The sequence below is a fragment of the Choristoneura fumiferana genome, chromosome 17 (genome assembly GCF_025370935.1).
Source record: "Choristoneura fumiferana chromosome 17, NRCan_CFum_1, whole genome shotgun sequence".
NCBI lineage: Eukaryota > Metazoa > Arthropoda > Insecta > Lepidoptera > Tortricidae > Choristoneura > Choristoneura fumiferana.
Window position 1 is genome coordinate 10,781,598 of NC_133488.1, and position 23,822 is coordinate 10,805,419.

The window sequence follows — 23,822 nt, forward strand, 5'->3', positions numbered from 1 at the left end:
TCACTCAGTGATATTTATCGATGAATCTTGATAATAAATCGACAACTTACACACCTTTAATTATGTATGCCGACCGAACATTTGTAAGAGTACAATCGATTTACGAAATCTCGCTAAACTCTGCGATATCAGATTTTTATCCGATTAATAATTCATGAGTATTGATCGCACAATAGGCTTTTGGGAATCGAAGCTTATGGATGAGTGGTGATAAATACTGGGACATAAATACGATATAAAGTTATTTGTTATTCGGACGTCCAATTACAGAAAAAAAAATTATGACGGGCAAAAAAAGATTCCACTTTGGAAAGATCGGTGATGTAGTTTGGATTTCGAAGTACAAAGGAACTTTTTAGGAGGTAATCAATACTTTTTACTGGACAAACACGGGATGTTTGCTAATTGGGACTTTTATTGATATTTTTATTAGCTGGTACAATTTACATTACCTTATTCAAAACAACCTGCCGTGCCACGAATGTACTTTGAATTATTTGCATGCACGATTGAGTTAAAATAAACGGCTTCGCGATCACAATCATCAGTTATAAAATTTAACGCCCTTCTGTTTTTCTTTGTTAGCAATCATCTTATTACAGCTCGTTACATCTCCACGATTCCCATTGTGTACAAAACTGCTTCACTTGCTCTGTTCTGTGTGTGTGGTCTTATAGAAACAAAAAATATATTTCTTTATTTACGACTTTTATTTGTATCTAGACAATGCGCTCTACTTGGTCTGGTACAGTTTGTGTTTATTTCGTAATTAGGTATAATTTTCAAGGATTAAATTAAATGTACCTAATCGTCTAATTTACTATAATACATCCTGACAAAGCAGTATAATCATAGTAGGTGAAAAAAAATGTTTTTCATCACACTTGCTCGTAAACAGTGTCGTAACATGAAGGCTACCTTGCTTGCAACCCCCCAAATAAAACCCTCGACCTTAATATGCTTGTCATGAAGCCCGTGGTCGGTAAATGAGTCATTGCGCGTACAAATTTTGTTGTCATGAAGCCCAAGGTCGGTAAATGAGTCAGTGCCCGTACTGATGGTGCTGCGCGCGCTGCTGCAGGACCACATGCACACGCACGTTGCGGCGCGCTGCGGGAGGGGGAGGAGGAGGGGGACGGCGGCGCTGCCAAGCGCGCAGCCTAAAGTATCGCCAATATTTGGAAGAATTATATTTTTTCTTTTAGAAATATAAAATTTTACTCGCAAATGTGATGAAAAACATTGTATGTCGCACGGGCGGTACTAGAATTACGAACATCGACTCATTAAAGCCCTCAGTCTTCGACTTCGGGCTTCTAATAGACTCTCGTTCGTAATTCCTTATTTACCGCCCTTAAGACACAATGTACTATAAAAATAGATCTTTACCTCAGTTCTGTTCATTCCGATGTGTGTGTAGTAACACAGAAGTCAATTGAAGCATTTGTATCTATTTTTTGATAAATACACTAACGTCCAAAATTAGTTATTAACTTACGTTATTCAAATTTTCAATAATGGAAATGTGAAATTCTGCTTCTGCTAACTTATTGACAGAAAGAAAAACTAAAAGGCCAGGTATGTAGATGTATGAGCAAGTTCGCATACTTGTGGTTAGACGAAGCTTTTCGCGCGTTTATAACACAAATTCGTGAATTTGTCCGAACAACACACTAGGGAAGAAGCTCACCGAATTATTTTCCGTACTTAGTTCCTTCAATGGAACTAGTTATTAAGGTTCCTGTTACACTTTTGTTCCTTTATAAGTTCATTTCTTCCTCAGTGGGAAGAAAAATCTCCATTAGAGGTGGTGAGGAAACTACTGCGAATAATCCAGCTTGCCGAGCCACAAGTTTGTGAACTCTTACGTTTATCTGGCACTTTAGCAAGTGTTATCACAAGTCTTGCAATAGGCTGTGAATTCTGACTTGATTCCCTTGTTCGGGCGCAGTGAAGGGTCTTCGCCTGACATTTGCACCCTGCCTTACATAACCATCGTGACTCGCCCATCCGGCTGTCATTATCCTGCGCTACTTCATTGTTGAGTTTAAATATTCAACCTAAGATTCAAAATGTCTGATGGTTTTATCCGGGGTTAGGTTGAAGTTATCCATCGTGAAATAACATGCCCGAAAGTAATTATCATTATTATTTTGCAGCCCAGTTCTCAGGTTACATTCACCTAATGTATACGTATAATAAGTTGTATGTTAACATTATTACATCCTTTGCAACGTATTTTACTTATACAGCGTGGTTCACGAAATATAGAACTGTGAATTTTTCAGGAATACCTCGTGTTCCCAACAATATATAATTTATTGTTTCTAATACATGCAACACCTAGTCCGTTCTAGCCAACTTTTTCATTAATTGAATTACTGTTAATGTTTTGCTTATTTTACTATCGGTAGGTATGTCGGCTTGACCCCACGAACTTGAGATTATTTTTAAATACCATTCGTCAATACGACAGCTATTGAAATCTAGATACTTAACACAGATTGCAAGACGCCATTTGTTTTATGCCAAGTATAATCATTCTTGGATCGATAAGAATAAACATGACCCGGTTCAGTCAATAACACACATCAGTTAGGACGTTACTAAACAAAACATACAATTGACATTGCGCACGTTGTTTCGTAATAAATACAAGCAGGTATTCACCATATACTCTTCCTATTACTCATGATTAGTAGCAAGGCATCTATGATTGCAAACATACGTTACATAACTACTCGTATTACGTAACTTTTTGACAACCTGTTTTGTCATCTTCGTTTGTGCGATTCAACAAACCAGTTAAAACAGAGCTTTTCATATGTACTACTATAAAGCTACAATGATAAGATCAAGGGTCAATCTTACTTCGTATTTATTAGTTTTCTCCCAGTTAAGCCTGATCCTTCGTTATACATAAGAAGATACATTAAATTCTATGTTAAACAGTAGAGCACAGAGTACTAAGTAGAGGTAATTCTGTATTGGACGTCGTATCCCTATTATTTTCATTTGCGAAACTCTTGCAACCACGGATTTTTATTAGATTCACATACTGATATTATTTAGAGGTAAAAACACGTTTTGGTTCCAAGAGTATCAATTTAATAATTTATCTCAAGCAAATTTCATTTAAACATTTTATTACCTAACCAAATAAATATACGCTGTGGAGGTAATGTGAAGGAAATTTAATTAATACAAGATACTCACTAACGATAAGGATATCCTTAAAAATCAAGAAGTATGTATAAAATTCAAATATTTTTTTTTTCAAAAGTTTATTATGAACAATAGAGCTTCTAAAATTAGATACATAATTCTAGTCAATTATCTAGAAAAACTGCAGTTTAATAATTTTCCTTGCTTATTTGAATGTATAAATTCATCGCATGTTTTCAAATGTGAGTTTACGCAATCCTCAAAGTTCCTTATTTCCATTATGATCATGCGTCAACCTCGACACTGCGCCCGCGCGGGCTTCCCATGCCGAGTCGTGAGCGTGATGTGTATACAAACATACGAGTAAGACACGAATTCGAATTAAATTAACTTCAATGTCGCTAATGTTTAAGCAAATTCGCATTACGTCTGTCCTACTGAGAAGTGTGCACGGAGGAATGTCCGTGGATAAATGTTTTGTAAGTTATCTGAATTAAACTACAGTGACCATAGAGGTATCTATTAGGAATGCAACTAAGAGAATAGTTCTTGTTAATTTAGTATTTATTGTTTTTTTTTTATTGTATTTATCTAAATAGCCAGTCAAATAAACCGCCCCGCGTCATACCAGGCGCAAAAGTGCCCAATACAATTGCCGCGTTGTCCCGTTGAACCGCAATTAATACCTACTAAGAGTATAAATATGTATAAGTATGTTTGAAGAAAAAAGATATTAAAGATCAATAAACTAAATAAATTTAATATCTATGCAATGAAAACAATAACAAAATCAACAATTTGATGCATTCCACATCCACGGTACGCTTAAACAGTGTTACAAAGTTCAAAAAGGCATGTCAATTATCAAAGTAATCAACGAACTAATCTTAACACCATCTTTTTTCGTCCTGTAACCTCTGATGTCTCATGGTTACATTTAATTTAGCCTCGACGAAAAGTTCAACATTCAGACGACAACCGACGCGGTTGAACGGGGAATCGGCAAAAAGTTGGCAAGGCTGCCATGCGGTCACTTGATAGTCCATACGTTGAAGGTGAGATGCTATCTAGCGAATAAAGGACATATCTAATTTAGCACGTGACAAATTTTCATTCCCCTTAATCCCTTAGTGTTAATGTTCTTGATTTCTTGTTTCGACACGCAAAACACACTAAAATTATAAATAAGGTGGTAGTTCTCTCGGCGGTGTTCCCGAATTGCTTAGACATAGAAGCCTTCAACAACTGCCTCGTTCGAAAAAGTCTGCAACACACTAGTGACTGCCATGCTTGATTGTTTTAATGTTTTAAATAACCTTTTCACCTCAGCAGCTGAAACAGGCAGGGTTTGCTTTGAAAAATCAGTGAGCAAAATCGCATTTTGCTCACTCCGTGAGACAAAGTAGCTTTTTAATTCTTTTTTTAAAATTCTGAGGACAGTGCTGAGTCCACTCACTGAATTCCAAATATTTGAACTTGACTTAGATCTGTCACTTTCACTTCAATATGAAAAAAGCGAGAGAGGATTAAACCAATACTAAGTTAGATTTTCAAATTCTGTAGGCCTAAAAATAAACAAACAAACGTTCGGGTACACGTATAACGGCAAAATTAAAAAACGTCTGTTATATTAAGTATATAGTGCATTATTAGAGGGATTTAGCGTACCACATATTGTTCGAAGCTTGTACGGTGCTTTTCTCAAATATAAACTAAAAAACTACAAAGATAAATCAGCAAACAAAACGAGCATAAATAAACGAATTTCCCGCTCAATTTCTTCTTCTAAGTTTTATTTATTTCTTTTTTCTAAGTTTTTTTTACTTTTTAATTAAGCAAGAAGCATTATACCAACTTAATAAAAAAATACTGTGCTGACCTTAAGCATTAAAAATATGTCAATAATGAATTAATTATAATAAGGACAAATTGAAAAACAAAATCACGAGGTGAAATTAAAAAATGTTACAATTTTCCCAGTCTTTTAATAAAGTATGCAACCTCGTTGTACGAAAGCCGCTGCTCTTGTTTTTTTTAAAGAAAATCGTTCCGTATACTGCCTACTTGGATCATTTATTTGTCAAATTGAATGAAGTTGCAAGTAATCTATTTATTAAGATTGGTTTTTTGGAATCTTTTTGTATTTTTTATTTCAATTCCAAATTTTTACTTTTACGGTCATCCCGTAAAACCGAAATTGAAAATACACAGCCGTAAGCCCTCAAACTTTTTCGGCATTCCTTTGGAACTAACCGCTCACCCGGACAAGAGATATCGTTTCTAAGCAATCAAATTAAGATTGGTTTTTTGGAAGTTTGAGGGCTTACGGCATAGATGTCGCTAGCGTCGCTGCTTAAGTGACTAAGTAAGAAACACAAGCTGAGATATGAGGTGCATAGGGAAATTCGTGTCGGTACCGTTGACCATCAGTGGTGTAGCGGTATAGCACGCGGTACGGATTACCGAGGACCTGGGTTCGATTCCCAGTGATGGTCTTATTTTTCTGTTTTTTCTGTGCATCTATATTTCAGTTTGTATTTTCAATTTCGGTTTTACGGGATGACCGTAAAAGTAAAAATTTGGAATTGAAATAAAAAATACAAAAAGATTCCAAAAAACCAATCTTAATTTGATTGCTTAGAAACGATATCTCTTGTCCGGGTGAGCGGTTAGTTCCAAAGGAATGCCGAAAAAGTTTGAGGGCTTACAGCATAGATGTCGCTGGCGTCGCTGCTTAAGTGACTAAGTAAGAAACACAAGCTGAGATATGAGGTGCATAGGGAAATTCGTGTCGGTACCGTTGACCATCAGTGGTGTAGCGGTATAGCACGCGGTACGGATAACCGAGGACCTGGGTTCGATTCCCAGTGATGGTCTTATTTTTCTGTTTTTTCTGTGCATCTATATTTCAGTTTGTATTTTTAATCTATTTATATTCATGTTTCAAATAATAGAAATCCTAATAAAATCATATTTTCTCAAACATGCTCGGAAATGTATGCGTTAATGTCACGAAATGGAGACATGAAGTTTCTCATTTATGGCTCCCTACCACCTCCCTACATAACTTCTTGGCCTAGGCCATGAAGTATGTATGAAATCCATTATTGTCCGCTGCTCTAAATTTTTAAATTTGCTTACTAACATTAAACTGACAAAGGAAAAATTACGACCAGCCAACCACCACTACTCTGTAAGCATTTGCGATACTGCGATGCGATGCGATGCGATGCGAAGCGATGCTATGCGATGCGATGCGATGCGATGCGATGCGATGCGAAGCGATGCGATGCGATGCGATGCGAAGTGATGCGATGCGATGCGAAGCGATGCGATGCGATGCGATGCGAAGCGAAACGATGCGATGCGATGCGAAGCGATACGATGCGATGCGATGCGATGCGATGCGATGCGATGCGAAGCGAAACTATGCGATGCGATGCGATGCGATGCGATGTGATGCGAAGCGAAGCGATGCGATGCGATGCGATGCGATGCGATGCGATGCGATGCGATGCGATGCGATGCGAAGCGATGCGATGCGATGCGATACGATGCGAAGTGATGCGATGCGATGCGACGCGAAGCGAAGCGATGCGATGCGATGCGATACGATGCGAAGCGAAGCTAAGCGATGCGATGCGATGCGATGCGAAGCGATGCGATGCGATGCGAAGCGATGTGATGCGATGCGATGCGATGCGATGCGATGCGATGCGATGCGATGGATGGATGGATGGTTGGATGGATGGATGAAATATTTCCTCACATTGTTTGAGAAAAGCACTATACAAACCTCGGCCAGAACAGGGATTGCTGGACTCGTTTTATCCGGCCTCGTCTACGACTCGGCCGTCTACCCCGAACTCGTCCGTCAATCCCTTACTTCATGGCCTCTGCAGTAATGTACTATTAAAGGTTTATTTTTATACTGGATACTTTTTCGTTCCATATTCAAAACCTGTCTACTTACCGGAGACCTTTGATCGTTGCCTGGCATTCTTAAGTGACTTTTTAAAGATGTAATGGCGACTGAGTGAATCATTTTCGAGGAAAAGCTTTAAATATGATTAAATAAGTACTATATTTATTTCTTAACAATCGGATTATATTTTAGTTTATGAATTTTTTTGTCTACTAAATATGTGGTTTTATTTTAACCTTTAATTTAAATTAAATGTTCTCGCTGCTCAGGTGAAAAGTTGTATGTGTCACACGAGACCAACGTTTTTTTGCATCTCGTGTGTTTCAATCCCTCGCTGATCTCAGGATTCTAAGATAGAATCACTCGCTATCGCTCGTGATTCAATTGTACAATCCTTCGCTTACTCGGGATTCAAAATCAACACTCGCACCAAAAAACGACTTTGCTCTCTTGTTGCACAAATAACTATATGAAAAAATTATATTTTTAATAAAAAGTTATTGTGTTGACTGTTGCACCTAGGTACTTGTACTGTATGTACTTGAATTTTCATTCAAATATCCGTACCAAGATTAAAGTCGATACCATAAACAGCAGAAGCGTTCCCTGAAGAATAGTAACCGTTAAGTCTCAAGCGAAATTTCATGTATGTCCTATACGCGATGTAATTTTTGGGAATTGTCATGGGAATTTAGTTGATTCTACTATCAAATATAATTATTTTCTTGAATGAAGCCACGGGTACCTAAACGGGTTGATAGATTGACCATATTGCGACATTGTAACTATTGTGAGGGAGTCACTATTATTATAAAACAGTGTTAGATTTTTATAATGACGGGCGATTTTCAAACCCTATATAACTTATTATTTGCATTATAATGGGATTGGGCCATTAGCGATCCCTTCAAATAGCGAACCTACTGTGTTAAAAATAAAGTTGTGTTAAATACTTGTGATGTATAGTATCATTTAATGATATTGTAAATCTGTTTAAAAAAATATACCTCGTTGAGTTTCTTGCCGGATTCTTCTCAACAGAGGTTTTTCCGAACCGGTGGTAGATTTTTTGACATTCATAAGTGCTTGTTATAGCCTAAATTGACGACCAGATGGCCTAGTGGTTAGAGAACCTGACTACGAAGCTTGAGGTCCCGGGTTCGATTCCCGTGTCGGGGCAGATATTTGTATGAAAAATACGAACGTTTGTTCTCGGGGTCTTGGGTGTTTAATATGTATTTAAGTATGTATCTATCTATATAATTATATTTATCCGTTGCTTAGTACCCATAACACAAGCTTTGCTAAGCTTACTTTGAGACTAGGTCAATTGGTGTGAATTGTCCCGTGATATTTATTTATTTATTTAAAAGAAAGATTTCAGAAATAATTTAATCGTTAGTTACTGAAGGATACATGTAAAATCCTTCTATTCATCTATTAATTTTGTAATTCTAACACTGATTGAGTATCGCTACTTGTATTTACCTCAACGATCATTATAAAACCTATTAGATAACTCTGTTACAATAATTTACCTTTATTATGTATCTTTGGTTATTTTATGACAGCCGTAACAACCGAGCCGTCCTTGTAGGTGTTTATTAATAAGCTAATGCCCATTCTAGGTATCCTTAAGTTATGAACAAGGTATTTATCATTTGCCAAATGTTAATAAATAAGGAGGTGCGATATTTATTAAAATTCTAATCTAAATTGACCGAGATAACATATGTAGAACATGATTATAAATTGTACATATAATTAATCTACATCTGACTGTGAGCAAAACTCAGAACGGTAACAGCTACTTATTTGGATAATTGTTTTTGATTGTATTTATTGAAAAAGGTGTGTGGAAAAGCGAAAATTTTCGAATTAAAACAGCTGTTATTAGATGATTTCATTTCATTTGACTCTACAACAACAGCTAATATTATCGTAAATCAAACACTAATAAGTTGATCGAAAGGAAATATAAAACTATTTACTACAAAAGATTTACGGTGGCAATTACATTCTATGACCACAACAAACCATCGTTAATAATTACGGCCATTATTTAGTTGAAGCTGCCTACCACAAAACACGCCAATTATACTAAATCTACGGACAGTATTATAAGCAGCGCAATCTCTATTGAGAAACAAAATGGTCGTAACAAATGTCATTATCATTGCATGATTGTAATAATATCTTGAAAATATACTTTATAAAATAATCTATATTAAGGTAGTCGTATCACCAAATCGTCGGGGGTCATAATCATTATTTAAATCTGGTAAAGAAAAGGTAACGTTTGACGTGGTATCACAAAAGGAATGGTTGAAGATGTTTCACGTATGTAGAGTCAATTAACCCAAAAACGGCATTGCATGTGCATTGTCACTTTCAGTCAATTAAAACGTGTTACTGGGCTAGTAATGTTAGCTTGCTGCAACGAAGAAACGAAGTTTTCAACTATGGGACATACTGTCACTGAAACTTCTGTCCTGGAATCAACTATGACCGGATAAACAATTCTTGTATTATCTGTTGCACTAACGTTCTAAAGAGTCATTGCTCTATAGAACGAAAAGTGACAAGATTGCTTGAACTATTCCTTGCCATAAGTACAAAAAGTACTCGTAACCTAAATATAATATAAAGCCCCATTTAGACTTCATTTCGTTACTAGGCAGTTAGGAAAAGCTGTACCTACTAATAGTCACCTCACCTTGCCGCGGCCACTGCAGGAATGCGCTCAAAGCCTGCAGCTAACTAGCTCGATTAGGAGTACCTAATCTGTGATCTGTGATTGGTAGTAATCAATCACCACATAAACTGCGTACAATGTGAAACGGTAAACTAATATTGTTAACCATTTACTGAATGCCAATGAACGTGTTGACGTGTTTTTGCTATTGGTTGTGCGCATTCTTTGCTAAAATATTTGGTTACGGTGAATTACGGCAAGTTTGTGCTCTCAAAGAAGGTCAAACAAAGTTGACGCTCATGACAGATGGTCGCTGTTATTCATGCTATCAAAAAAACTATTTGTTGATTATATTAGCATCAACAGACTAGTGTGGGCAGTAAAAGCAAGCAATGAGTGAACCACGGTACTACTTTTGTAGTTGATGGGATGTATTTGGGCACGGCTATTTAGTTTGTTTGCTATAATGATTAGAAAAACGTAAGAATGAGGTAAACATAACATTGCGGTACTATATTTTGGAATACCGTGAGTTCAAGAAACTATTGCTTGAAGATATAATCACTACGCATAAGCTCGCTTCACTTGTTTCCGTGAGTGTTAGTAAAGAGGGTAAAAAATCATATGCAATTTTCTGGGATCTTAAAGTTTACGAGTACCTTCTTATGATGGGATGGGATAATTCGATTATTAACTCTGCTGGAAAATACACAATAAATAAAATTGAATATAGAACGTTTTGTCCCCGTGTCGAAATTGCGATTATGGTTACCGGTAAATATGACATCGCAAAAACCCGGGACAAATTATTTTTTAGACGTGTTCGAATGATTAATACACGTCCTGTCGAAAACGACATGTTCTGAGAACGACGTCTTATCATACAGGACGTGACTAAGTTTATTCTTGTTCAAGTTTTTATAGTGTTTGGTCTAAGACAATAACGGACAAGAAAAAATGGCGTCTAGTCTATATGATCAAAAAGTGGTGTTAAAGTTAATTGCGGAGCGGTCGAATTGATACGACCTCTAATATTTTTTATTTTTAGGTTTTTTTATTTGTGCAGTTAATGTAGGTGTCATTATTTATCCTCGCAAGAAGTAATATTAATACTATTTTTTTTTCCTAAAACAAATATTTACTTGACTAATACTTAATATTATACATCTCCAGTACCTACACTTCGAATGTTCAAGTTGTTTGTTTCTACTTTTAGTAGTTTTGACGAGATTTTGCCTAAAATGTGCGGAGATGTATTCCAAAATTAACTGATATTGCAAGTAACTTAAACTCCATCAATAAATATCAATAATTTATACTTATTTCAAAATAAATTTTTACTCACTCTAGGGTAGTAAAGAAAGCAGGATCATTGTAGGATGCTTAGAGGGTAGAACTATTAATCAGTCCAATAAGTCTTGCAGATACAGAAACAATGCAATAAGGAACAAATGAATATGTTAACATCACTTCATATGACAGCCCACATGAACTTTGAAAATTATCTCCACATTTAATTAATAATGTTCCAACATAATCAAAGAGCCGGTTATGTAAGTACGTCCATGACATTCCTTACTGGAGGCTCATAAATTCAGCTACGTAGATGCATTTGGAACAGTTGTACTGACATCTCATGGTCTAACAAGGTCGCTAAGGCATTGCACTACATAACAGCTCTCGTCTTAATGCACCAACGTATAACATGTTACTTTTAATGAACTACAAGGTTTTTTACTTCTCCGCTACCACACGAACAACAGCTGCGTTAGTACGATACATATGGGTTTTCATGCACAAACTTTGAGTAGCTCTGGTTCAGAAACACATTAAATAAAGTCACAGACATAGCTGTCTTGCATGTCGATTGGAGCGAGAGTCCTAACATTGAGTTTTAAATTACTATTTTTTTTATTATTCTAACCATATTATTATTGTTTTTTCTTTAAGCGATAACACCGCTTACTACTCTGAATTTATGTTTTTTATTATACATTTTTGTACTGATCTGTGGTGTGCAATAAAGAATATTTGTACTGTATTGTAATATTCTAATTACTGAGGCCATTAGAAAAGATATCTGTACATTCTAATAAATAGGTTACAGCTGGATCAGACAATGTTACAGAGACATTGATGTTTACATGTTTCAGTTAGTATGTTATGCAAGTAGACGTGCATTATAAACCAACATGCCACTAATTTAGTCCACCATTATTTTATGGACGCAAGCTTAACTGACTTAGCAATCAGGTTCCCTGTCAGCTAATTGGGTAGCTATTATTGTTACAACAAAAAATATTATTGTACTTGCTTTAGGATTCTGATAATTATGTCATACAAAAAATGTAACGCAAAACTTTACGTGTGGGTGTCATTATATTCGATTAAAGAATAATGACAGTTCGTCAGAGCCCACGCGAGTTTAATGATCAGTGTTTTTGATGATAATTGAATGGGTTGATGCAGCTGCAGGTCAAAGAACTGATACATTCCTTTAGAATAATAACAATCATCATCATCATCAGCTCGGCTCATTTACGTCCCATTGGCTGTAGTACTCACGCGGTCCCAAAGTCGATTTATATAGTTTCTTCGCAGGTGTGTGGTATGTGCGATCATCACGATGTTTTTCTTCGCCTCCATGTCATGGTGGTAAATTTCAAATGAAACTTCGCACAGAAATTCCGGAAAACTTAGAAGAGCGACCCCGGACTCATGAATCTACGACCCTCTGCTTGAGAGGTCATAGGTCAAACCACTAGGCTACTACGACTACTAATAAAAAAAGCGTTTGTTTAGTCAAAATGATTCTTATTCCTTCTTATTTTTCTACTGGTGATTTTTTTAGCTTTCGTTTTGTTGTTCAGGATCAATCTGAAGCTATACCTACTGACCTACCTACCCTACCTACTACCTACCTACCTACTACCTACCTACCTACCTACTACCTACTACCTGATATTTATTTGGATAAATAAAATAGGTAGCAGAGATTGATATTCCAGTTTTAATTATATCGAAGTGACAAAGACAGAGAGAGACAGAATATATTCAAATACACAATTTAAATATTATGACAGGCCAGGATGATCTGTTATCACAAATAGGTTTAACACTACCTACCTACCTACCTACCTACTGACTGGTATACGTATACCTACTGATGTCTACATGTCACAAGTCTGCACCTGCTGCCTGCGGGTTTGCTCACGTTATCAATTAGTTTGACATTTAAATTTAAACTCCGGATTTCCTCAAAATTCTCATTAGGTAAATAGCATACCTACCCATAAATTACATCCGGATCCGGTTTTCACTAACGTGCCAAATTTCATGTCTTTGAACATAGTGCCTGAAATTGCGAGACTTTAACCCAATCCCGTGGCAAAATCTTGCATCGGGGTAAAAAAGATTCATCCATCCATCCATAGATCCATCTGACTACATACCAACTTTCGCAGCGCGAAAGTGTAGCTAACACACACACATACACAGACACACGTACATTACATACATACAAATGTTGCACCAACATGGTCGGCAAATTTAACACTGTATTCATGACGTCGAAGCATTTTTCAAACCATATTTTAACAGCTGTCGCGCAACTCAAACTAAGTATTGTGCAATAAACCCTAAGTACCATAAATAGTAGCAGCATCCTATAGACAATAGACAGTAATTATGCAAGTATTTCCAACTGATCGGTTAGTTTCGGACGTTGCGGGACACGACTTCCTGCGTGCGCAAAACAAATGCAATATCATTGTTTGGTTGTTTGTACAAAACGTCAATCAGTGAATGATTGTGCGTTATCACGTTTTTTCGTCAGTTGTTATCACCATCATCTCATCCTACATACGGCCCATTGCAGGATACAGGGCTCCCCGTATAGGTATGGAAAAAGTGCAAAAAGTTGGAATTTCACACGCACTTTTTCTTCAGCGTCCAGGTAATCAAAAGTTGTAGATGAGATATTCGTCGTTGTAGTTGTACCCTAGGCCTTTATTCAGCGTTATTATTTATTCATAGCTCATAGCGATCAAATATTTTATCCTTAGCATAGCGTTCACTCGTATAAAAACTCTTTTCAGGAACAATTTCAAATATTTTTCCTTTGAAGCCTTAAAGACAAAAAGGTAGAGACAGAAAACAACAATAGTCAAGTTTTTTAAAGGGAGGTTAAAGTAACGTGTTTCCGTAACTTAATCATGGCATTAATCTAATTAATAAACTAAAATTCAGACTTTGTCGACTTTCTAACAAAATTATAATTACTACCAATGTACAGTAAAGTAAATTGTCAAAAAAAAACAAAGTATTTGGCGTCTGTCATTTTTACACTTACTTGCCAATTTACTTTGCTGTACATATCTGGCCTGTATAGTTTTGTTAAAAAGTTAACAGTCTGAATTTTAGTCTAAATTAATGCCATGGTTTAGTTATAGAAATACGTTACTTTAACCTCCCTTAAACAAAGGTTGGCTGCCGGTAACACACTGTATAAATCGTAAGCCCGTCCAAAACGAAATATAAAATATTTTTTTCATATTGTATCACACACAATCAAAACATAAACAAGACAAACTTCCTCATTTTCACACAACGTCCATAACAGTAATAAATACGTAGGATTATCCGGCCAAATACAATCACTAATTTGTCGACCAACTAGTCAATCTAACAACGTAATGTAAGGTACGAGTATTATGATAATGCATAATACGAATAGCCCAATGTATGGCCACCTACGGCACCTCTACATATATGGGGCTGGAACTGAAGGTCCCCGTACATAGCAACGTGTGACGTTGTGTGCAGATTATAATATACATATTTAATTAAAAATAATAAAGTATTTACTTAATTAAAGGTACGAGTAGATCACACGTGGTAGCGTTTCAAGCGAAGTTCAAAGAAAACCGGCCATTAGGCAAGTCGGACTCGCGTACCGAGGGACTGTATGAATTTGTTGGTACAGTCTAGGAAACTGAATCGCATACCAGGGTGAAACCTTATCATAATTTATTTCGCTATGATTTCTTTGGCAGATGTATGGGATGTACGCATGCACAACAAGGGAACAACTACATACAAACTCGCGTTTCACAATTAGTTTTATACTTGATCGTCTGCTTGATTTCGAATAGGAAGTCGTAGCGTGCAAGTGTCATCGTACCTTTAAATGGAAGCTCATTCTTTATCTACAGGTTGCGCGTGCGTCACTCAGCGCAGCGCCATTCGCATTTCCATTTATGGTGGACGTTGACGTTCGTAGCCTATGTTTATCCTAATAACTTTAAGGTTTTGAAATATTATTATGTCAAATAAGGGGTTCTGAAAGGGAATGTAAATGGGTAATGTGATCATGTACTCGTATACTTTGGTAGACGAGAAAAAAATAAAACTAAATAGCAAAATATTTTTTACTAATAAAATCTTTACACTTCATTATACGCGACTACGGACTCCATCCGCGTAGAATTCTTTTAATCGCTTCCCGCGAGAACTTTGCAATTTTTCGGAATAACAACTATCTTCTGTCCTTCCCCGGGACGGAAACTATCTGTATGACCGAAGCTCGAGGAAAAAGTTGTAGTAGTTGAGTTGCTAGGTACCTAGTTGAACTTAAAACACTGTTTAGTTACACCCACTAAAGTTTTTAACATATCAAAATAACAAGTTATTTATTAAAATGCTCAGCTGTGACCGATCGCGAGCGGTGTTATTTAGCAACTAACTAAAAATGCGACAAATGCAAATATTTAGGTCAGGTGTCAGCAAAATACTGTACGATGTACTTCGTTCGTACACTATCTGTATACCGAATTTAATCTAAATCGGTTCAGCGGTTTGGACGTGATGAGGTAACAAACAAAGAAAAACAAACAGAAAGACTTACAAATTTTCGCATTTAAAATACTAGTGGGATGTAGTCCTCACCGATAAATATGAATAAAACATATTTTCCTAGGTACATATTAAAATATTAGCAACGGCAGAAAAGCATAATGTACTGAGCGGCAAAAGATCTGGCCCTCAAATGTATGCAGTAATAGGTAATTTTGTATGTAGAGTGGGCCAAATTTTGTCCCGCTGAGTAATATTCAGCAAGTAAAAGAATTGACACCATAGCACGCTACTAAGCTATTTTTAGTCGGGGCGTCTACAACTTGTTTTCATATGAAACCCAAAACCCAAGTAATGACCCAAACAAAAAAGCCAACCGCTAATCTAAACACTTGAATACCGGATTTATCCATGACCAATATATTATATTATTATTTAAGGAACGAACATAAGACATCAAGTGGGCGTTCCTATGTTATATTATAACAACAACACTATCGCTTTGGTTTCGATACTTAATTGGGCAATATAGCACCAGTATGTTAATTGTTGAAAACTATCGCCATGGGGTTGTTGTGATGCTGCGATGTCATTCACATCGAACATCGTGAAAGATAGTTTGATTCAGTGTTGTAAGCAAGAACAATGTGAACAATAAATAAATAAATCTAAATATCATTTTTTTTTATTCGACTGGATGGCAAACGAGCAAGTGGATCTCCTGATGGTAAGAGATCCTAGTAAGCAAAGCTTCGGTTACGATAACGGGGTATGGTTATGACCGTCTTCTAGCAAATAAATTATTTCTTTCTTTCTTAATTTTTTTCTTTCTTTCTAGGCAACGGACAAAACGGGCGTGATGACTTCTTATAAATTTCTAATCTCAATAATCAAGGGAATCTCTTCAAGAAAATTTAATATCTATGTATAGAGTTGGTACAGTACTGAACTTGAAGTTTATATTTTTCTCTTCTTCCATTTACTACATAATCACAATAAAGATACAATTAATTACCACTTAAATACGGCTTAACTTTCTGGAACAGAAATATATGAAACTATCAAATTCAATAACATAATTATGTATACTAGGTACAAGTCTAAGGAAAATTCGTCGCGGTAACTTCGAACAATATAGCCGTAACTTAGTTATGTCATAAACCTTTTCTTCGATGAAGAAAACTATATTTGTACACTTGCGTCATTTAAAATGCCACATGTTTTAGCTTCGTAAATATCGTAGGTGTTAACGTGTAAGCGCTACTTTGCTATGTCATATTGAAAAAAACTTTTGTGCAAAAAACAAATTACGCACTTGTTTAGGAGTTTTTGCTTTGCTTTTGACTGATTACACTTAATATGACTTTAATCATGAATTTGATACTAGTTAAGTATAGACCGGGTACGGAATAATTTTCGATTATTAAAATTATCTTACCAACTTCTATAAGCCTTCGCCAGATTATTATGGCATTCTTGTTTTCATAACATAGGTATATATTTAATGTTTTATGTTGAAATTCGTAAATTGACTGAAATACTTATCAGAAGTTACGCCATACTTAATAAATAGACTAACCTTCTCAAGATAAATTAACAAGCCAGATGTGAGGCTTCAAAATTCTGTCTTCAAAGACAGTCAAATTGTCATGAAATTACACTCCTGAAATTTCAACACCAAAGCACTGAAGTACACACTGAGAAAAGAAAATCAAGCACCAACACTACACCAACAACACTATTAAAGGACTTCGTAAAGGACTTTTCATTCAGAAAAGTTCGTAAAGTAATTCGTATCGAAGGGCCGAATCGATCGAGCGGTCGAGTGAGACGGAGAGACTCGTATGACACCCGGCGCGCGGAAACCGACTGCTGTGCCGGAGTGGGGCGAGGATCGTGGATCGCGGGCGCAGCCTTAACCGTCAAATTTTGCAGCTGAATTTCAGACATCAGACCAAGGATGCGCTTGAGTGAAGGTAATCAAGCGGATACAGACGTGCTTAACAATGATTACACTTACACTTCAGTTTTGTTTTTCATAAAACACTTGGCAGTTTTTAAATATAAGTTGTCAAGTCAATTCTTTCACAATCCATACTAATATTATAAATGTGCAAGTGTGTGTATTGGAATGTTTGTATGTTTGTCGTTCTTTTACGCCGTAACGGAGCAACGGATCAACTTTATTTTTGACATAGAGATAGTCAGCCAGATAGTGGGCCAGAGAATGACATAGGCTACTTTTTATCTCGGAAAAATGCACAGTTCCCGAGGGAACAGCGCGCGATAACCGAATTTCACGCGGACGAAGCCGCGGGCAAAAGCTAGTAAGTAATCATATAAATTTCAACTAAGTAACTCTTTAGTAGAAACTAGCTACATTTGCTAGGCTATGAGAATCAAATAATACAAACCGCTAAGTTACAAAGTAAACTTGCAAACTTGCTTGTTGAGTCGCAAGCTCTTTTTTAACTGACATAAAAATTGAGGTGATCAATTCGGTTGTATTTTTTTTTATGTTTGTTACCTCAGAACTTCGTAATTTATGAACCGTATTTTTGTAGTCAGTTAAATTTTTTGTTATAATTTTTTTTCATTGGGCTGTAGTGTAAAAAATATCTTTTAGCCTTCTTGTTTTCTTAATAACATCTTGTCATGTAATTAATTGCATACTAGTCAAAACACTTAGTTAATCCTAAACGAGTCCTCTCGCGCGTGATCATTACAAATATTTATGAGATACTAGCGTTTACCCACGGCTTCGCACGCGTAAATCATTAGATACAGCAATTGAATTGAAATTCTGGGAATTTATTAAATTCTCGTGGGAATTCCCTAAAATTACATCGTGATTTTCATTGACGTTAAATTAAAACACCCATGTCAAATTTCATTACTTTAAATCCAGCGGTTGTTACTTCGAGATTATTCGAGATGTCCAGCTATCTACATAACAAATTCCATGACTCTAAGCCTAGCGGTTATTAGTTCAAGATTTTATCCCTATCCCGTGGGAACATCGGGATAAAAAGTAACCTATGTGTTATTCCAGACATCCAGCCACCTACATACCAAACTTCATGACTCTAAACCCAATGGTTGTTATTTAGAGATTTTATCCCTATCCTGTGGGAATATCGGGATAAACTTTTTGCCAAATTTCATCCAAATCCGTCGAGCCGTTTCAGCGTGAAGAAGTAACAAACATACTCACTCACTTACAAACTCACTCACTCACTCACAAACTTTCACATTTATAATATTAGTAGGATGGACGGACAGTCGGTTTATTCTTGTTTTGTTTATTGGTTCTGCCTTTGACCTCAGATTTTATTTTAGGAATTATTTTATCTATCAGTTTTATAGCATTAGGATCACGTCAGGAAGGACCAACTTGTTTTACGATGTAGCGTCGTGACTTGAATTTATGTGATTGCGTCCCCGGTTTTTGGGTATCATGTTGACTAATTTATTCCGAAGATTACTCTCCTCGATAGAGTATTCCACAACATTATATCATATTCATATTTAAGCCGTGTTGCTAATGAATGTTCAATTATATAACTTTTTGCGTTTGATAAATTTCACAATTTCCCTCTTTTTTTTATTCGACTGGATGGCAAACGAGCAAGTGGGTCTCCTGATGGTAAGAGATCACCACCGCCCATAAGCATCTGCAACACCGGGGGTATTGCAAATGCGTTGCCAATCTAGAGGCCTAAGATGGATACCTCAAGTGCCAGTAATTTCACCGGCTGTCTTACTCTCCACGCCGAAACACAACAGTGCAAGCTTTGCTGCTTCACGGCAGGATTAGCGAGCAAGATGGTGGTAGCAATCCGGGCGGACCTTGCACAAGGTCCTACCACCGGTAATCTCTCTTTATATCGATTGCTGTATTCATTTCAATTCGTATTCTTCATATTCATACTCACTTTCCTCCTTCATTATAGATTCACGACGATGTATGTATAAGTCCTAGAAACTATGTTACTTAACTCAAACTCAAAGAAGATGTGCTTAATACATATCCTGTGCCCTTAGTGTAAGTTTTCGGTTACAAAATACGTCTCGATCGCGTTCGCGTTAAAATCTCAATTTGTATGGCAACACGAACATCGCAAACGTTCCGCTAGAGGCGCTGTTCGTGTTTGCATATAAATTGAGATTTTAACGCGAACGCGATGGAGACGTATTTTGTATCCGAAAACTTACACTAAGGGTAGTGGTGGATCTTTAGCGGAAACTTCGAGCACTGTACTTACGTATCTTCTGGCTTTACCTTAATTCCTTTACTATAATAGACCAGTCTACGCATATTCATTTACAATTTAATTATTTATGGCGACTAGCTCCCGACTATTTACCATATAGGTAAAAGAAGTACTAAGTACATTTACTCGAACAAAGACGTATGTTAAACCAAACAAAGCGGGTTCTTGGCTATATATGTATGTATTCTTACAAACAAGTATGGGCTTTGAAGAGTCATCGCTAATGTCAATCGAATGATGCAACTTCATAACATAGTATTATGAATGACACGGAGATGTTATGCGGTAATGAAAAAGATCCTGAATCAGCGATATGGTCGGAATAGAGCGGTGTTGTCTTTGTAAAGGGTGGAAGAATAACTTAGTTTTTGTTACAGGGTTTATATTTAGACTTAGGTTCTCGATGGAGGATGGCAGTCTGAGACTGTGGAGCGTCTGCTAGTAGAGCATGGATGGCGTGATGATAACTTTATACCTAAACTGGATTTATAGGTTTTATGTCTTCTCAATCTGTTATGGCACATGATACTTATTCAACTTGTACATTAGATATAATATATGTTGAATAAGAGACAGCAAATATAAAATAAAAAAAGGAAATATCGTTGTAATCTTTTAAAAGTATTTTCATGTTATTTTGAAGTTAAAACTTTCCTCGTCGTCAAAGTAACTCTGCAAAACAACTCGTCTGCGAATGAATCAATCTACGAATCGTTACTCCAGTCAAACGTTTTCAGCGAAACGCAAAATCTAAAATCATTTGTCGGCGAAACATTAAGTAGGTAGGTATTCGCAAGTCTCCTACATGAGTGTGGAAGGTGTCTCCCACATTTTGATGAAACAGGTTTTACACGAATGCACTAAAAATGGTCATAAGAGCATTTATTTAAATACCTCAACATGTTTATTATCAATATTTTACCTTGTATTTATTATTCGATCAGCTATAAGGATAAATGTGTCTAAAATCTTGCCCTGCCTACTACATCTGATTAAAATTGGTAGACACTTACAAAGTTATTCATTAATTACTAACCAGTGTTCGATTTTCTAGATCAGGACTGAAATACCTTCAACTAAAATTAGTTGAATGGCAAGCTTTATTCAAAAAGGTATTGAACACACTTAATATGAACATAACTTTGAAACGGAACAAGAGACACCTTGTACCGCTTCGTTCACAAATATATGAATAAATAAATAAATAAACATAAAATTAAATAACTACTGCAAAGTTCACAATGTATTAAATAAGCCTCTGTTGTTACGTCTGGTCCTTATTATTCGGTTAATCGTTATTTACTTACCTAAATAATCATATTAAACATTAGCAGAAAATTTGACTTTATTTAACCACAAACAAATATTTAGATTCAAATGAGATATAATATACTTGATGATAAAACAATAAAGCTCTTCGTTTTTCACAGCTCTATACATTATTCAAACTTAGAACTAACCTTCGCTTCCATTCATCGTTCGGTGTTTTAAATTAATATGACTATCTCATCTCATCGTTTATCTCTTTTACATGTTGCTTAAAATCAACCTTCACCCTGTCTCGCTCTTACTCTTACAAACTCTATTGCTTTCGGACTTTCGCGGCTCGATTCAAACTGGAAGGTTCTTCAATTATCGATCGGGGAAAAAGAAAAATGGAGGTTTTGGGGGCATTCGGGCCTGGAACTTGGGAAAGGGAGGGTCGTCGCGCTGCTGGGTGATTTGCGCGTATTTGTTAAATTTGATTTGATTTATGATGGAGCTTGCGGATTGGTATTGGGAGGCCGATGTCGCTGGGGAGTGCCCATGCGTTTTTGTTTGTTCTTTCGCTATTAGTCCTCCCGTCTCTTTAATCTTTGATCGTAAATAGGCTGGCGGGCCGGCGGGGAGTCTATGTCGCTGGGCAATGCTCTCTCGTTTTTGTTTCGGTTCTTTCGCTGCTAGTCTTTCAGCTTAGTTCTTTATTCTGTGAGGTCTGATTTGAGCCTCGGGGTTGGATACCTTGCGGTGCTAACGAAAACCCCCGCTAGAATCTCCGCGGTCACCATTACCCAGGAACCAGGAACTGTGAGGTCAGATATGTATTTCTTTATCTTGTGCAACGAGTCATGTAAGTACGCCCTTGTTAACTTTACTCATTTACTGTTGTGTGCTATATATATAATATATGTGTGCTTAGGGACTTAATAGAGAAATAATGAAAAAAATCTATTAAAGTTTCTATGTCTGAGGTTGACACAATCATGGGATACCTACTGATAATTCCATTCAAAGAAAATTCTCGACATTTATGTGTTATATTTGGTCAAAGCTAGGCATGTAGCAAAGTTCTATTCTTGACAGGGGAACGCTATTCATGTACTGAGAGCCAGACTGAATAAATCGTAAATGTATAAACTATCTGCTATCGACAGATTCTTACAAAACAATAATATAATTAATTGCAGTATTCTTAAAGTGGGTAACTTATATTGTGTTTAACTGTACAGACGGGGAGACCATTACCTCCATCCAATAGATATTAAGTTGGTTGGTATTCTATAGGTAGTGAATGAATACTACTTACCTGCAAAACTAACAATCTGCCTTTACTTGGTAAGATAAGAATACCCGATTTATTATCTACCAACCCGGTCTATAAACGGTGGGAGGTAATTAGGGGGGGACAATAATTTATACATATAATATATATATTAACCCTTTCTACATTAACCTCAAGCTTATAATTAATCGTTGAAATTGGTGATGTAGAATATTTCCAAATAAATCCTATAATTCTTCATGAGTATTCAATCAATACAAATACAAGCTATAGTAAGAGTAAACCTAACACCTAGTGCATTAATATATTATAGGTAAGGAAAATACATTTCATCTACAAACAACTGGCAAGCATTATCGCTTGTGATTATATACTTTACCTAGGTACAACATTTTAGCTAGCACTTGACTCTAGAATTCCACCATTGTGGAACTAACAAAGCTAAAAATTAGAACTGGTAGGCGGATGAGAATTTGCTGTATACTATTGACTAACTAATCACTGGAATGTTGTTGTGAGCTTTTATTATTAAATAGAAATCATATAAATTCTTATGGTTAATTTATCAATTAAATAAACTATTTATAGCAAGAGTACTTTTGCCATACCATTATATTATAGGAAGGAACCCAAATGCTATTTTTAATTGACTTGTATATGCCGACTTTATGAATTTTATCACCTGGTGGACGCATAAGTATATTACCTATATACAGCTTTATTATCCTGCATTTGAGCCCTAGAATGCTCTTTATTTACTTAACTAATCCATTTAATTCTGTGTGCTTATTTCCAATTGCTGAAGTAAAATGGAAAACTTATAATACCATATTCCTGTTCTACCTATCGCTTACACAATATCCTTATAGTGTGGGTAGTATTCTTTATATCCCCATTATACTATAGCAAAAGGAAACATTATCTTATTCTCATTTTGTTTGTGTTTTATTAAACTGTTTTCATTTGGCTTATTTTACTGTTTTTATTTTACACTGTGTTTTTACTAATCCTGTGTTCTTCCCTTCTTAGCATTTTAGAAATCTTGGTTTGTTATTATAGCTAGGTGTTTTAAAAGTCATGATTTTAATAAACTTCACAGACCTATATAATCACTAGGTTAATCTCCTTAAATCTTAGATATTTTACTATGTTCTACCATAAGCATTTATTAATGCGCTTTATTTCAGAATGTCATACCTTAGAGCTATACTTGTTCCTCTCAAGTAATCATGGATACAACTTGCCCCTGTTCCCCTAACAGCATTCCATAACATACTACAGCATTCTATATTCCTAGTCAAATTAGTTATTTTCTAGTAATGTGTTCTTAGCTGCGTTATAGGTAGGTAGATAATTAGTTGTAGCTTA

At 36.1% G+C, this 23,822-nt stretch overlaps 1 protein-coding gene across 1 annotated transcript in view; it reads right to left on the bottom strand.

Moving 5' to 3' along the window:
• LOC141436938 (uncharacterized) overlaps nt 1-17,507 on the bottom strand; it is a 236,978-nt gene extending 219,471 nt beyond the window's left edge. Inside the window, exon 1 of the mRNA XM_074100081.1 lies at nt 17,218-17,507. The gene's annotated coding sequence lies outside the window, so the exon portion shown is untranslated. The remainder of the gene's footprint in view (nt 1-17,217) is intronic.
• Between the last annotated feature and the right edge of the window lie 6,315 nt (nt 17,508-23,822).